The 18,712-nt window shown below is 33.4% G+C and overlaps 1 protein-coding gene and 1 pseudogene across 1 annotated transcript in view; one reads left to right on the top strand and one right to left on the bottom strand.

The window, feature by feature from the left end:
- The window catches only part of LOC127874436 (uncharacterized), a 227,761-nt gene extending 224,858 nt beyond the window's left edge, over window positions 1-2,903 (bottom strand). The window contains exons 1-2 of the mRNA XM_052418761.1: window positions 2,755-2,903; window positions 1,337-1,497 (exon numbers count right to left, since the gene is read on the bottom strand). The gene's annotated coding sequence lies outside the window, so the exon portion shown is untranslated. The remainder of the gene's footprint in view (window positions 1-1,336; window positions 1,498-2,754) is intronic.
- A 7,824-nt stretch (window positions 2,904-10,727) lies between these two features.
- On the top strand, window positions 10,728-13,559 carry LOC127872277 (uncharacterized; annotated as a pseudogene).
- Window positions 13,560-18,712: the final 5,153 nt, after the last annotated feature.

The raw sequence follows: 18,712 nt of genomic DNA, 5'->3' as shown, positions 1-18,712 counted from the left end.
TATTTAAATACAAAATTTGAACATCACTTTTAACTATTCCAATCCATTTGAATAAATACAAGAGTGATGATTTTATTGCAAAACGGGTTTATTGCAAAACGGGTTGTTATACAAAATTCTCATTGCAATAAGACACTCCAACCCGTTTTGCAATGAAATTATTGCAAATAAATGTGTGGTGATTTTATTGCAAAACGGGTTTATTGCAAAACGGGTTGTTAAAAAAAATGCAATAAAACACTCCAACCCGTTTTGCAATAACTTTATTGCAAAACGGGTTTATTGCAAAACGGGTTGTTTTAAAAAAAAATTGCAATAAGACACTCCAACCCGTTTTGCAATAATTTTATTGCAAAACGGGTTTATTGCAAAACGGGTTGTAACAGAGCTGTGCTAAATTTTCTCTATCGCACATTCAAACATTCTTTTATTTCACATTAATAAATAAATTCATTTATCGACCGTTTAAACCAACACATTATATAAAACAGAAATATTAAAAACAATAAAGATGGCGTTGATGTTGATTGATTTTTTTGTTTTGTTTTTGTTGGCTGGAAACGACCGTCAGTAAATTCAGTAAGATTACAGAGTTATGAATATTGGCGGAGTGTTTTTTTTCTGAACAATTCTTTGCTGCATTATATCTAATTTATATAAATCAGGAAGAACGTATTTACAATCTTACGTAGATTTTACTAAGTCTTAGAGTGTAAAATCCGAACAAAGGCTACTATTTGTTACAACAAACTTGGAGCTGAAAATGTGGTGTGCCAATGTTTATGAATCGCCTTGTCCATCACAAAACTTGAGGGCGCAAAATATTCATTAAAACTCGGTTCAGCAACTCGATAAGTACCCGTGTATGCGGCGTTGGTCAATCAACATCTATATATGGTCTTGATTTTTTTTGTATTCAAAGCTGGATTTTCATTAGCAAATGAATATTTTACATTTAATAGATTTTTTAAGAAAAACTAAATGCATTTCTCGACAAGAAGTAAAATCACTAAATAATAGTGGGTCTCCATTTCTAAGCGGCGTATATCCTTAACGCTATATTGCACAACACATATAGTCAGGTTGTTTTTATATTAAATGTAAAACTTGCTGATGTAAGTGCAGAACGTTTTCTATTTAGCTTAGTTAAGATAGTTTAACAAGTGCGATCGTTCCAGTCATTCATTCGTGCATACTGGCGTAAAATTTCTTCCACATTTTATTGGCCGTAAATAAAGGTCAATTAATGTGAAGACATGAGTAAGACAACTACGCCAAATAAGCCTAGGATAATATTCACGCTTATAGAGCAATTGATTGATATATCAATGCTTACCAAGATATTCTGCACTTCTTGATTGAAAATGACTAACAATCTCGCCGATCTGCTGGTGACCAAGCCTACTTCTGGTGCGCGGAACTTGCAGTAATACTGGATCTTCAGTAACCCGGTCTCGTCGGACCAGGGGTCCGGGCCGCGCACAAATGGAACTTAAACTGGGGTAAAGTTATGCAATAGTAATGGTATTAGATATATAATAACATGGTACTGCCCTCAAATTGTGTAATATATCTGGTGAGGCAAAATAACGGCAAGGCTCGCCGAGCTGTTGTTTTATTCGCGCCGAACCTGATATTTTACAGATTGATATGGGTCTAAATGTGCTTTTCTGTGAATCATACCTTTACTCCCGATTTAATTAAAGACAGAACTAAAAATAATCGCTAAGAAGCTTATTTTTTAATACAGCGGGAATGAATATGTTGTATGACTTGTGTATTGTTACCTTATGAGCCATAGTGCTTAATACTTGTAAAATTTGCGTAGCTTTTTGTGTCTAATTTTTTGAAGTCTCGGTTAAAAATGTTTATTTCATTGAATCTGATTCTATTATCAAAAGTGAGGATTTTATAGTTGATTCAGATAATTTTGACCTACTTCCAAACCTTGACAGATGCAAAGACTGTCAACGTGATATAACGAATTATACCAGACATCTTTTATCAGGCAGATATTTATGTATTTGTATGATTAATGGTTATATTTTGTATCTTTAATTACACATGCAGCACACATGGACAATTGTGTTTTTCCCGATCAAAGGCCATTTCAAAATACTGCCGTCTTGACCGATAAAGTGACTTTTTAAAACCATTTTTATTGTAAGGGGAACAAAATACAATCCAATTATACAAAATATGCACTGATTTGAAATCTATACAGAAGTTAATGAGATCCTTCCGCACACGAGGCTGCATTATATGATGACTCAGAGTGCGGTTCAGCACTGTTACATATACATTTACTGGACCCAGGAATATTTGGGGAAAAATAAAATAAGGCTGCAATTTCCTGCAATTTGCTTTTTTAATATTCAATATTCGATTTAAGTGTGGTCTTGTGCTTGAGAGAGAAACCCGCGAACCCGCTAAAAGAGCCTCACCTGTCCGATATGTTTACTACGAATCAAGCTCACGTGCGCCGGGAGAGGAGATTGAACCCAGGCCCCCTAGGTGAGAAGCGCGTTTTTAAACAACTGAGCTAAGCGGACAGCCCGATTTTGCTTGTGACGGCAGTGGTTTTTTAATAAAAAGAGACAATCACTGCGAGGATTGTGGTAATTAAGTATGCTGCATATTAAGTTATAAATATATTGATTGTCATCACCATTGAACCCACATACCGTATTGCTGCCCTTTAATCACTATGTAATTATTACACATTTAAAAGAGGTGATTTATTGTTATGCTTACCTAAACAAAATGCGTTTCCAAATAAGAGCATATTCATCGCCAAGCGGATATGTCCATCTTTTCTCATTTCTGAAAATAAATTAAAATAAATAATAAAGGCAATAAAAGGTAAATTTCAAAATAGTAATACTAACGGCGATAAAAACCGTGCTAACAGCACACGTAGCTTAAAACTGAACTGACCCGAAGCTTGCTTCCAACAAGTCAGAGTAATTCAAATCAAATAAGTCTTATTAGAGAATTTAAGATATGTGGGGACAATAACATGACGGTGGTATTCTTGATATTTTTAACAGCTAAAACAGTCCAAACGATCCATAGAAAAATCGTTATGCGCGACAAATCTGACATGTCTAGCAAAGTCTACAAAGGTTAGCGGAAAAGTAATAGACTAAGTGTAGAACTTTCCAGCGCCAAGAATACATACTACCGACATTATTGGGGACGAAGAAGGGTTAACAAAAAAGTTCGTTGTAATATAAAATCATTTTTACTGGGTAGATAGCAGGACAACTCACGCCCATTACATATAAGTGCAGTAGCTTTTGCTAATTACTTCATGCCATACTTTGCAGATAAGATTATTAAAATAAGTACTGACCTGGATAATTTACCTCTCTTGAAACCAATAAATCCTCTTTAGGATGAAATAAAACAACAAATATATCGTTTCCATACACACCACATATAACTTTTGACTGCACTGGTATTTATTCGGGAAAATACAATGTGACATATTATAAAAAGATATTGTTTGCCTCAATCCAATATTCGTTTGAGCATTTTTATTTTGGTGTTTAATTGCCCCTTTATTAAGCACAAACCGATTATCTCATCAGATATGGTAAAGGCACTTACTAAGTAACAACAGGATGTCATAAATCACAGTTCACATGCGAATGTCTGATCATTAAACACAACTGATATAACGGGAATGCACGAAACAAAAAAATAAATACATACCACCACAAATGTGGTTAAAGCTATTTACAAAACAGGAAAACAATATAGATTTATGATGTAAACAGCTCGATATTTATCAATCACAATAAATAGTAAAGATGGTTCTTGTAACACTTATTGGCAGTTAAATCTGCATTATTTGTATGTTTTTCTATCAGTCGCATGTTCAAATGTATTTATACACTTAACAAATGATTCAATTTGAAAGAAAATGAACAAAACATTTAAATATTTTCATGCACTTTGCTTTTCGTAGGGCTTCGTGCATGGTTGATTCAAAGCACCTCTTACACTTTCGATAGCCCCTTTAACATTATTAAAAATACACTAGCATACCCATACCATTGAACATAATAATTATATACTAATGCATATTATGATAATTATAATTTAACTTATTGAAATCGTTGTTCAAAACATTATACGGCTTATTTATAATGATAAATTTACTTCGTGACAATCTCAATGATGAGTCCTCAGACCACCTTTACTGGGACACTAATGAAAAACTCGTAGTTTTATAAAGATGCAATCAGATGTATTTATATAAAGTATTGTTACTTAATATGATAGTTTTGTTGTTATAATTATTTAGTTGTTATAATGTTTATTGCCGAATGTATTGTTGATTTAGTGAATTAACAGATTCCTGTATGCATATGTTTTACGTTCCTGTAAGTGCATGCGCGGAAAATCCTTAATGTAAACAATAACAATTAACATGTCTATATTGTAAGAAATTGTCACATGCAAAAACTAACAAACACTACTATGAATTTAATTGTCTACATAATCTGTAAATAAGCATTTTAACATGTCCATATCATTCACGGTCGGGCTAATAAGCTGGCCAAAGATTTATTATGGTGCAGCAAGTCAGTATAGACGTTTGCCCTGTAAGTTACACTCTGACCGTGAATGAAGCCATGTGGTTCTTACGCGCAACAAATCGTTGCATAATGTTACTTTCAAATCCTTTAATGCAAAGTTAAGTTATAGAGAGGACAAGACATTTTTTGACATTCGGACCATAGATCTCAACGTTTTACCTAAACCATAAAGGAAGAAAAGTGTTACTGTGAGTGACACTACGTTTCATATCCATGTTAGTTAATATTTTGTTAACATTTGTCCGATTTTGTAAATGTATGTAGAATATAAAGAAGTGAAACTCCAGCTGCTGGAGCACTATTGCATTCTCATTATATAAATAATTAGTATACACAATGTGTTGGTCCTTTATTTATGGCAAGTGATCAATTGCCAAAACAGTACGAAACAGCACAATGCAAAAAACATACACAGAAGTTATAGATTAAAAAAATCATCGCAACCATATATATTTATATTTATCAAAGCATAAGAACTATGAAAACTAATCAAGAGAGACAACTTAAGAAAAGTGCCTCACTGAGAAGCATTGCATTCCAACTACAAATCAATAGCACAGATGTTTTCAGTGTTAACAAGAACTTATTTTAAATCATAAATATTTTGCAATGACATTCATTAAAACTTCTTTAACAACAGTCAAATCGCTTGATATTAAAAGATGTACTGTTCAAAATAAATAAGTTCACCAAGGCATGGCTACTACTATACCAATACAAGCAGTCGAAGACTTGACATATAATCATTAGTTGAGTGAATAATTATGTCAAGTATCGACAAGGGTCCTCAAACAGTAATGAACAAACAGTTTGTAAAAGAAAGCGCATCGATGCGTTTAACATAAGATAATAATAAACAAAAGCAAGACCGTTTATAAATGGATCCATAGAGTAAATGAGAATTGGGAAATGTGATGATTAAAGGTGACACGTCAATAAGAGAAACTCTGAAGAACCTAATAACAAAACTGAAAGATAAATATATAAGTCAGTTATTTACAAAATTGAGCATCTGGAATAAAATAGGCTTTTAAAAGGAATGAGAGAGGCTTAACGAATCAATTGAGTCGATAGAAAAACTATTGTGAAGAATTAAGAAAACGCAAATATTAGCACAATCAATCCACAAACATGAAGGGAACATAAAATAACTTCAGAAAGTGACAGAACTATACAGCAAAACAACATTATGAAAATTCGAGATATTTCTTGATTCAGCAACAAAGGTAGTACAATTCTTGAAAAACGATTGTGAAAACCTGAGGCTTTCGGATATCGATACAGCTCATCGTCTTCTCAATTCACACAACAATAACTCAGAAATTAAAAGTACGCTTCGTATCTTCTGGTAGTGAGAGAATAAGTTATGATTCAGTGACGCAAAATGAAAAATAATGGGGTTTGTTTTATAAATGGAGACTGGACGCGGCCAAATATTTACATCTTGATATTTATTTATAAATAGAGGAGTCACATGGTTCTGGGAATTAAATTGCGTATTTTTTTTTACAAAGACAGGTTCAGGAAGATCCGGTTTGTGCTGTAAAAAACAAGAGTTAATACCATGCCCATAAAATACGCTGGATCTTCAATATATACATATCATTAAACACATATTTAGTTAATAAATGAGTAACTATAGATCAATAAATATGTTAACTGCTATGTAAATAAATATAAACGCCGTTTTTGGGTCACCGTTGTGTACATCCATTACGAAAAAATCTGATGTACTACATAATATGCTCGTAAAGATATAAAAACGGAACTCTTTTCTTTTAAAAAAACTATAGAGCCCGCAGTGATAATTATCCAACCTTGGTAACATTACTTACGGTCTTGCTTTCGTACTTTTTAGCTCATGTATTCATGTCAAACATGAATTGAGTTGAAATAAAAGGTTGTTTGACTTTGACTTGACTTGCGAATAAACGAGTTATATTGCAAACAAAGCGATCCATTAAATACAATCATTGATGCATGACATGCTATCGCGATTCATGCGATGTTGTATCGTTTATGTTTAAAAACTATCAAGAGATTATTTGTGTTAAGGAGACACCTACTGTGGTTTTGGTGTAATGATAATTCATGCAATTAGTACATATGGTTCATCCTTTTCACAGATAGGCAGTCAAAAATCTGTTATAAAACAGTGTTATATAAAAATAAAAAGTACTGGCTAGACTTGCGAACTCCTTCGTTTTTTCATCGCACTTTAATATATACATTATGTTTACGTTTTAAACATAATATTTGTGAATAAAAGTTAAATAAAATTAGATGCATGTGATCAAAAAATACAAACGAATGGCTTAAACAACAGACAACGGAAGTTGATTACATATATTAACAATGGGTTAGGCGTTTTTGGTAGGTGGCAATTTCCAAGAGAGGTCTCCTAGTTTTGGGCAATGCTTATATGGATCAGTCATGCCCAAGATGTCACGCGGAAACAAAACATTATTACAAAGGCGATAATTACCTGAAAAGTATTTGAGCGGAACGACCAGACAATATGCGCGTGTCTACCTTTTAAGGAAACTGTCTCTAAAAATTAATCTCGCGCGGACATGAAAAAGTCATAAGTTAATGACGTATTAATATTAAAAGTGTATTATCTTTTAGAAAAAAACAACAACAATATTACTCCGAAAGGACCAGACAACGATGCGCATGTTAACACTATTGGACTAGTTAATATCAAGTTTAGACGGATTCGGATCAGAAGTGTTTCAGATCTTGCTCGGAAATGAAAAATGTGATGGGAGTAAATACGGAGGGACGGAAGTATGGACGATATGACGGACGGATATCGAGAAGGACGGTAGCGTTATCGGGGAAACTCGTTTGCAGACCCACGCACACTAATTTCAATAAACATTTTGCGAGATGGTTCCATGCCTGTGGAGTCATCTCCGTGCTGGTTGAGTTCCGGATCTTGTGCCCCCAAGATATCCATCCCAAGCAACCAGAGGTCAAACCGGCTATCTGGGCGGGGAAGAACGAGATGCAAGGAAAGCGCTACGTCAGTCAAGGTAGGGAGGGGGGAGGGGGGGGGGGGGCTTGCAGCGCTCGGCTACTGTATCGCAGAGAGCTGACATGTCTATTTGAGTGATCGACAAGATAAAAGACGAAGCTCTTGGCCCAATCGTTAACAATGTTAACGCCAATAGTTGTAATAATGAAAAAAACAAACCATATAATCCGTAGACATGCAAACGACGTTGATCTATTTTATGTACCAATGGTAGTTTAATTAATTATAGTCGATACGGTATTTGATTTTGAAAGCATTTTAATGTGTCAGCTTGGTTTGTACCCCAATCGAAGTCTTCTGTTTAGGTGACATTTTAATTAATTCAAAAACTAAAAATAACTTTTTCTTCAAACATTCATCAGCATAAAAATGTGTATAACATTTAAAAGGAATGTTTTATAAACAGAAACTAATCAATCCAAATATCAAGGCTGTAAGCTTAAGTCGTATTTAGGTCACTACATTACTCGTTAGTAATACATCAATGTTCTAGCACACTTTACAGAGATCATTTAACTCCAGCTTGTACAGTAACAGTGTATATTTTACACCATGAAATAAAGCTTAAAGGAAAGAATCTTCTTTTACATTATCCAGTATGTAAATATATGAACAATTAACACGTTTATTTTCACTTTATCAAGTAAAGTATTATATACATAATATATATTATATTGTATTATATATTCTATACATCAACAAACATTACAACAACTATTAGTGTATTATGTTTAACAAATATTTTATCATTCAAATTCATACGTGCATTAACACATAATTTTATGGCAAATGTAAGCAATTTATAATCCCCCCCCCCAAAAAAAAAAAAAATATAATGATAACATATAGCCTGCAATATAAATAACTATACAGTTTATATAATAATAATAATTTTTAACATTAAGTACGCTTAAGACAAGTGCTAACTACTCTGCAACACGTTTTCTCTTAATAGTGTAGGCAACTGAATTAACAGTCATAATCGACGAATGTTTCGTACACTATTAAGAAAAATAAAGTTTACACATACAAAATCGATGTTCCTTATAACAATAGCCAAATTTTAAACGCCAGCTGTCCTCTGGTAACATAGATTTAACAAGATACAACATTATTTTTGTGTGTAGGACAGTAAATTCAACACATGTTCATGTACCATTTTAGTGTTTGTGTGTCTTATGAATATATATCGTTGTTGGAAATTAAAATGGAATCTAATGTGCCACCAAAAATAAGAACGAGCATTTTGCATCTCGTTTATTTTATGTTACCATACCAAGTCTAGCGTTGAATTTCGGCCATTGCTATAAGAAACACTGATTTTTTATGGGTTTTTGTTTATTTTACGAAATATTGTGCGACATACTCGTTGATTTAGAGTATTTATGTTACTTTAATTAGTTATATGTTATTATACAATGTACATATAGCGTGGGTTTGAGTGAATACAAATCATTTAATTATTGTTTAAAACAATATTTAACCTAAATAAACAATGGTAAAAGGATATATATCTTATCTTCAGTTTACATTAACTAATACTTGTTTACAATGTTGACATTGAACTATCTGTTGTAGTTGGTATTTCGTACGAAGTGACACGCGCTGGAAGTAATATATTGTCCGTTGTATTAAGTAGTGCTGGTATGTCCCTTGGGAGCTATGCAGATACCATTGTAAGGTTCTCGTCGTCTGCGCTGCTCTTGGCGCCAGGTGGAGTAGGCAGGGCTCGTCTAGGCGGTAATACTGAGCTTACGACGTCCTATATTTCATTATAAACGGCACTATCCAAATCGAGGTATGAATGTCTGGTCTTCTGTTTGACACGATGCTAGATTAAACAATGTAAATAATATATGTATTGACAATTTGCGCCTTTTCTCTAAATATATGTGTATGCATACTCGTGAAATTGCTTCATTCCGTAAGTAACCAAAATTGTTTGGTACTTGAATTAAATTTATTCTACTTTTAAATATTTTATGCAATATTATTTTATATAGAAGCGGGATCACATAGTGCCGTTATTTCACAATTTAAGTCCGGCATCGTTGTAAGTTCTTTTCACTTAATGCGCTAAACCTTTAAACACATGAATAAAGTAATATACCAATTTCTTCTAACTATATTTTTATATATTTAAGTATTTAGCTAAAATAATCAATTGTATTTTGCGGTAATAAAAGTTATAAATTAAATAAATTAAATATCTTCGCTGGAGCAAAACACAAACCAGTTGTTCATTTCAGTTTGAAGTGTCTAAACATTAATCTACATACATGAAAACATAATATATTTAAAGATCTATACATATATTTGCAACAGCTAGACCACAAGGCAAGCAGGAGAGAATAGTGTAGGCAAAAGAGGCTTTGAGTAGCAGTTTAATATTACAATATTAAAGTCTCCTTCCCAATCACCGAAATGCGTTGTTTCAAATTATATATCATTGTAAAATATGCACTTCTCGGCCTTTAAAGCAATAGCATATAGACGAGTGTGTGCCCACAATTGGTTGACAACTTACTGGAACTGGCTGTTGCACGTTTTCCGTGTCTGCGGGCACATCACATTTATCAGCTTTTGGAGAGTACCGGGAATACGGATCTTCAGTATGCAGCTGTCTTCGGCGTTTTCAATTATACACTTTACACGTCAGTCATATAATTATACTTCAACATGTATGTACACAGAGTACAAAGTATGTGCACATAAACTCGTGTTAGTAAAAGAGTGCACTATGGGAATGTTTTATGACTGATTGATGATCTCTCATTCGTACAAGCATTTATGTAGTGTCTTTCATCAAATACATATGAACAATAACTGATTTGTAGCAGATATATTATTTGACAGCATATATAGTTAAATACAGGCTTTAACTTCTAAATGTATATTACTTCACACGAAACGCATATGTAGCATTTAAAATAATATCACTAAGCTTACTTCTTGTACGCAATGACAATAACGCTTTGAGAACCAACACAAAAAACACAGGCGCTAGAATGGTAGACTACACTTTAAATAAATGACGTAAAAATTATAATGATTTGACGAATAAACGATCAGGAGTGAGGATGGGATTGAGGGAGGGCGAGAGTAAAGGAGGGAGGGTGGGAGGGCGGTACGTAAAATTAGAATGATGTTGACGAAAAACGATCCAGAGGAGGAGGGGAATGATTAGAGAGGGATGGAGGGCGCAAAGAAGGGACGGAGGGATGATGAGAGCGGAGAGAGAGAGAGAGAAGATGAGCGAGCGTAGAGAGAGAGCTCTACCTGAAACGAGCGAGACTCTCGCAGGGCTCGCTCTCCTCGCGAGAGCGATCTCTATCGCTCTCCTTCTCGCTCCTTTTTTCCGCGTCTTTCTCGCTACTTTGGTTTTCTCTCGCTTTGTGATGTGCGGGGGAAAGGGAGAAGCGAGTTACTTGCATATTTTTGGGTTATATTTCCATGGTTCCTTATACTAAGTGTGCTGTTCAATGTTTTGAGCGAAGTTAAAGTACCAAACATATAATTTTGTGATGTTTCAATATTTTTGTATTTTCATATAACAGCAGATAATCAAACATTTCTGTTCGTTTGCAGTACTCGGGTTCCTACAACGTGCAGCTATCTACCGTGTCCCTGGTCGATACCGTATCTGGGTTCGGACTCTCCAGACAGACATACAGCTGATCCCCGCGGAACCTGATGTTCAGATAACACACACGTTAAATTACCTCCGTATTCGGGTACGATACTGACAAGTGCCAAAGGTTTTCTGTATTCAAAGCGAATATAACTGACAGTTTTATTTACAATTGGTGGAAGAGAAAAAGAATCTCGCGTGAGATAAACATTTTATGGATACAAATATTTAATTTAAAAGATGTGCAATTGTGCAAATACTTTTGGAGTCAGTTTTTAATTGTTTAATTCATTTAACAATTTATTGATGTCCATTATTGAGCGTGTACAACTCATTTTCAGTTTAACTTGATTAATACATCATAATTAATAATCCTACTTACTTGCTTAAAATGAAGAAACTTCGCTATACATTTGTTTTATATAGTGCAATTTTCCGAAAGCGTAATCAATATGTATCACACTGGCTCGTATGTATATTAATAAACCTATTGTTAAAAAGATGTTTAATATTTTCTGTTACATATACTGTTTTTCATGATATTCAAGTTTATTGTTTTGAATCGGATATGCTTAACATGATTGATATATATATAGATATATATATAGATATATATATATATATATATATATATATATATATATATATATATATATATATATATATATATATATATATATATATAAGATAGTAAGATTAAATGGTTCGTGAGAGATCAAATATCGTGAAGTTTTCAAATATAATTTAAACATATCATGGTAAATCATTGCAGCGAATACTTTGATAACAATTATATTGTTATATATTTTCTGACCTACTTTGAATGAACAGACTGAAATATAGAATACATCGTCTTACATTTTCCCGTGAAGCTTGATAGATTTTACTGCAGTTATTATGGCGTGGAAATCGTAGTATTTATTATTACATTATGATTAAATTTTGTTTAAAAAATTACTTATATAATCAAAGTGATAACGTGAATCGTAATGTACACCCTCCATGCAACAACAATGAAATCTTGCAATCATTTATGTTCCTGTAATGCATATCAGCATTGAAATAATATATATTTTAAATGATGAGCGATGGTTATTGGTACTAAGGAAACAAGTTTAGTCTGTCTAAACAGATGAAACGGTAGTAATATGGATAACATTCTATCATAGCACTAGGCTTCTTTTACTAATATATTTGATACGCGGAAATGATAACAAACATCACATATTTGACACCACCTATATTGGGTTTCCTGATAAATGGTGCATTTATAAATGATTCGCAACTTCAAATATGCACAGTTAGTTGATAATTATATTTTCACCATTTATTGAACACTATAGGGTATGGAGGTCTCGACATGTGACCACCGATATTTCACGAGATATCCAGCTTCCGGCTACAAACAAAAAATCAGAATGGCTTTATATCAATAATGAACTGGTCTAACTACGTTGAATCGCATGTTAAATTAAGTCGAAAGAGTGAAGCCTCGGTTAAAAGCGACAGGGTATTGAAATTCTTTATGGACGAACTGCGTGTAATCCGTGCCAGCGTCCAGGCTTCGATGAAAAATACATCATATAATGTTACGGTTAGTAATATACATCCGAATTACTATGATCAAGTAAACTGTTAATCTTAATCGTAATCGCAATGATTCAATTAATCTGTATTCCTCTGTATATTGTTATGTTCAATTCGTCTCTTACGATGTTCATTTGTGGATGTAAATTGTTTCGTTGCGAAGTCTACGTTTTGTAAAGGCGTTTCTTTCAGATTTTGTTATATATTTTTCACTAGATTCACCTTGAACCAGAGGACAACAGCGTGCTTGTCCAATGAGGGATTTCAAATGCCATCATGTGGCTGCTGCTTTACTGTTTGGGTAATGTATAAAATAACATATATTTATATTGTTTATGTTTGAAACAGACTGTAAATATACTAAGAGAAAATTAATATATGTTTACTATTCATGAAACTTTTATCAGCTTACAATTACATTTGTAAGTTCTTCGTAATAAACACAAATATCCTCACAGGGAGACTAGAGGCAAATGATTATGAGTTACTATAAGTATTAAGTTTGTCTTATATGTATAAAAGCTTTTAAAAGTTTAATTCAATTAATTCATGATACAGATACAAGAGAGCGAGCAAAACTGACATTAAGTGTGCCTGGATCAAGCGTCCGAAATCCGCACCACCCAAGAAAACTGTGACGATGGCGGAAATGTATCCACTAAAACAGCCTGGAAACAGGAAAAGAGCAAAATAATTTAAAATGATTAGAAAAATGTCATATCATAGCTTTTCTTTTGAAATAATAAAACTGTGTACTGTATATAATTCTTAATCGAACCATACTAGATCTATTTATTAACTCATGGGAATAATTGTATTCATAATTATTTGTTAATGCAATGTACCTTTTTTACTCGTTACTAAGGGTTCTGTCAGATCTCTCAGATGATGACAGAACTTTTATTAATAAACAACTTGGACAGTTGGGTCGCTTTACAGGTTCGCATAAGTGGTCCCTGTTAGAATGGTTTGTTCCTTTTGTCATGATTGGTTCATGTTATCATGAATGTTTCCTGTTAGCATTATTGGTTTCGGTTAGCATTATTGGTTCCTTATGCATGTTTTGTTTCTATAGAGTGGTTCCTGTTAGTATGAGTGTTTCAGGTATGTTCTAAAAAGCGTTTGAATATATATGTATATGAAAATCAATGATTGTCATGTAAAAATTATGCTGTACAAATAGTGATATATTACTTATTCAGCTATCCCATTGGCAATTATGTAGATAGTTGTGATGACTTATAAATAATAATTCCAAAAAATCTTTGGTATATCAAAATTGTTCAATACCACATGGTTTGTTTATTTTTCAAAAATCATTAGCATTATTCTAATGGTCTTTTGCTAATATTTGACATGTCCTTTTTATGTTTGCAGCTCTGCATTGGATTATGGCAGAGGAGCCTCATACAGCGGATGTACCAGTGCCTCTCCTGGATGACTTGATGATCCATCCTTATTATCTGGGAGCTGAGGACCCCCGCACATGGCTGAGACGACAAATGCTGTTGTCGCACGAAAAGGTCTACCAAACAGCTGCAGCGACTATTGGCCAGAGGGAAAATGCCTTATGGGCAGCTGTTCGCAAGTTGAGTATCACCGCCTCCAACTTCGGACATATCTTGTCAGCGTTTGACAGAAAAAAAAGTAAGTTCTAGTAAATATTGCTATAGTTTTAATTTATATGACGCATATGTCTTCATTTTATGTGAGTTAATATAAATTTAAACTGGGTGGTCCATATGAACTCCTAATATATGTTTCCCGTCATTAAAAATAGACTTGATTTACATTTTCTGCTATGTTTTTAATGCATTGCCGTTACTTATACTGTTGTTTATTTGTAAATAAACATACAAAATAAATAAGTGTTTTTAAATGTTTTTCCAAACTGACTGTGTCTTTGAAAAAATTACTTCTGAGCGCGTATAACCTGGAAAAAGGCACCTGTGCAGTGGGGAGTAACACATTAGCAGGTGTGCATAGCTTAATACTGCAAGGTGGAAGGAGTGCGCTCGACAGGTAAGTGGAAAATGTGTTTTTATAAGTTTTTATTGGTCTTTAGTTGTTATAGAAGTTCACAATGTGTTCATTTTCCTGTTCATGCAGTTATGCTTTGTAATAAAATTATTTTTTAAGTTCATATCTTATGTTCTATCATTTCATTACAGGAATTTGGCTGCACGAGTCTGGTGGTTGGGACGAGGAAGCTGGGACGAGAGCCCAAGAGGCACTTTGACGTTTTGATCGACATGAGCCCAGTAAATTGGAGCTTGTAATGGCTATTTATAGCGCGCTTTCGTAGGCTTAATACAATATCTACCTGAGAACGTTTATGAATACATTTTCGTTAATGACACCAGAGGGTGTAATCACATGACAAACAAGATGGCGACGTCTATGCCGAGTAAGGTATTTTTCGTCGCTTTATACCCTTTATTAGTTGTATTATATTTTTGTATTCCGCTCGCTTTCCAGCCATATTAGGGAGAAAGTTACTGGCTTCTATGTCATAGTAATATTCGCTATACATCTCGACTTTACTCGGTGCGAAATTTATTAGCGGGATGACCTAATTAGGGCTCCACTAAGAAAATTTTCGGGGAGTAAATTCGAGATATAAAGCGAATATAAATTCGAAATAAACGTGAATCACCTTTTTAGGGATATGGCTGGAAAGTGAGCGTAATTTAAAAAATAAACAGAAGTAATAAAGGGTATAAAACGGCGAAAAATAACTGTCTTGGTATGGACGTCGCCATCTTGACTATCACGTGATTTCCCCTTCTGGACACGCAATTAGTAAAAGTTTTTATTATAATTTCAGTTCAAGTTAATTTGGCAATAAGTATGTCTGTTTTAACAATTTATTAAAACAATCATGAAAGTCTCTATAACGCTCAAAATCAACGAAAATTTCGTTAAGTATTTTGTAAATTGAAGTCAACACCTTAACAATCAGTGTTCCTTATAGCAATAGCCAAAATTTCAACGCTAGATGTGGTATGATTACATAGATTTTTGTAGATACAAAATGCTCGTTTTTATTTATTTGTGGCCACAATTAAGTCCCGCGAATATATCTATTCATACGACACATGAACACCATTTTAGTGTTCATGTGTCGTATGAATATATATGCAAAACAATAATAAAAACGAACATTTTGTATCTACAAACATCTATTTTACCAGACCACATCTGACGTTGAAATTTCGGCAATTGCCATAAGGAACACTGATTTTTAATTGGTTAAGTTTATTTTACGAACATTTGTACGTTGATTTTGAATAGTAATGTTACTTTAAAACGAAAATGTATGAATCAGTGGCGGATATTCAATTATAACTGTACACTTTGCATTCCATAAAAGATGAAAATCAAATAAAACTATTGTGCAGTTATATTGGGTATTTAATTATCACGCCGCGTAAATATTTAAATTAATCTAGTTCTACTTATTTTACTTAGTCGCGCCGAGAAAATTAAACCTTTCAAAACTACCATAAAATTGTATAATAGAACCATAACGATTTAATTAATGCCATTTAAAATCTTTAAAAATGCAATATTTTCCATGAAACCGATATCGGGATATGTCTACGACATACCACTATAACAAGATATAATTGTACATCATGCTTGCCCCTTACTTGAAGCAAAGTCGTACCTGAATGATTGACATTAGATCTCTTGATTTGAATTTATATTGTGCAATCACAAGAATTCTCTAGAAATTGTTCGAAACCACTGAAATGAAATAAGTTCTTATGAGCTCAGACTTTGACCTGATGACCTCAATTTTTACCAATTTGCATTATCGTAAGTAAAATAATTCTAAAGGCATTGTGTGTAAACGAAATTTATGTTACAATACTTTTTCAGTTGACAAAATCAACAAGAACAACTTTATCTTGACCCAGCCCTTTTTGGGCCGCTTGAAAAACTGTGTTTGGGTCAAATGTTTAGTACGAACAAAGTACTTTTCCCCCAATTTTAATCGCCAAATATAATCGCAAAATTCCAAAACTTTCGGCTTCAAAGACAATTTTCAGTTTAGTATTAGAGTTTTGCCTGTTCGACATTCACAGTTAGTTCCTCCGGTACCGGTATATAAATACCAATCTTTAATTTATGTTTTATCAGTTTTAAATTACGGCGTGAGTTTGCTATTAATTTGCATACGTAAACCACTTTACAAAATATGTGTGAAAACAAGCAGATACATAAACAAGGCTAGTAACGTAGGTTTAAAAAAATCCTTGTGATAAAAAAACAATAAATACAATAAAAGAGTATATATTGAGGAACCTGCATTTACTTTACTGAATATTACCATGATACATAAGGCAGCAATTTTTCACATTTTACGATTGCACATTTTCACATTCTACTGGGCTCCAACAGCTGACCCCTGGAGTCCTGGTGTAAAAGTCTACCGCTTTGACCACTCGGTCATCCGTGCTCATACAATGAATGCGGTATTTTATACTTTATATAAGCAATCCTCGTAGTTTCACAAAATATTACGACAACAACAGACCTCACCAAATTATTCAATCGTTTCGCGTTGCAACGCTTTATAATTTTCAGGTTTTTAAATCGTAAAAGATGCGTGTAATGGATACTTTAGAGCATGGTAAATGTTCTGTATTACTGTTTTCTCACATATATCATAACTTAAACTAAAATTTGCGAATCTGAGACAACCTTTTTTTTATTTTGTCAATTTACCAAAACGTGAAAAGGCCCCTTTAAAACATCGCCAGGTTGTATATATATTTAATGTATTGAAAGTGAGCATAATTTGAAATGTTATTTTCGCCACAGCTATAGTCATATGGTTTTATAATGTATAACGAAAATCTCGATATGGTGGTCTCACCAAGAAGAATGGTCTTTAAATGCGACATTCATTGCAAAAGTGATTGTATATGAAAAAAAAACACACGCACATTTTATGTATAATTTTGCAAAGTGTCAGATGGTAATACTTCGTACACAGGTTTGCATTGAATGGTGTGCACACAATTAAAATTCTTTTTTTTAATGATAATTTTACACAGGTCATTTTCCGCTTAAATTCTATGCCATATGTTGGTGTGAATGAACTTTTTATGCACCCAACCCATCATGGAAAGATAGCTTTCCGTGAATATAACCGGTCACCTGTGCACCTTAAAATAAATACGTGCCCAATACGCGCTTCTAAGATGAACGTCATCGACAACACTAGATGTTCAAAGCTTTCTTTTAGTCGATCGGTCGAACATATGAGTATACACCCAACAGCGTTCTTCATGTAGTGATCTCAGCTAAGTTCCAGCTGTCCACACAATTCATCTTAGCCAAAAGACGTGCTTAAACGTGAACATGAACACTGTAATACAGATGATACATTTGTAGTATTTCAGTCAGTAGACTTATTGCAAACAAGGTTGTCATATGTTGACATAAAAATATCCGACATTAGTGATTACACAAGCGTGGATTTGGAGGTAATATAACGACTCTTCTTTTATTAATATGAAATCAATAGGTTTATTACTAATCAAAACTGTTATTATATTAAATATACACTGTTCAAATCAATATGATAAGTATTCACAATGTTTAGACTTTATATGTTGGTGCTAGTCTTACGTGTTTATCACTATACAGCAAATAATAAAGGCTTATTTTTTTTTTGAAATCAACTATATATGTATACTGAGAGCGATAAAAAAATTGATAACAAGTACGAATGCATGCATAACTTTCTTTCTTCTACACATTTTTGGGAAAAAGTGAGGATATATCACTTCACTCATATTAATAATACAATATATCAACAAATTGTATACCACA

The sequence above is a fragment of the Dreissena polymorpha genome, chromosome 3 (genome assembly GCF_020536995.1).
Source record: "Dreissena polymorpha isolate Duluth1 chromosome 3, UMN_Dpol_1.0, whole genome shotgun sequence".
Classification (NCBI taxonomy): Eukaryota; Metazoa; Mollusca; class Bivalvia; order Myida; family Dreissenidae; genus Dreissena; species Dreissena polymorpha.
This window is presented reverse-complemented; position numbering and strand designations above follow the sequence as displayed.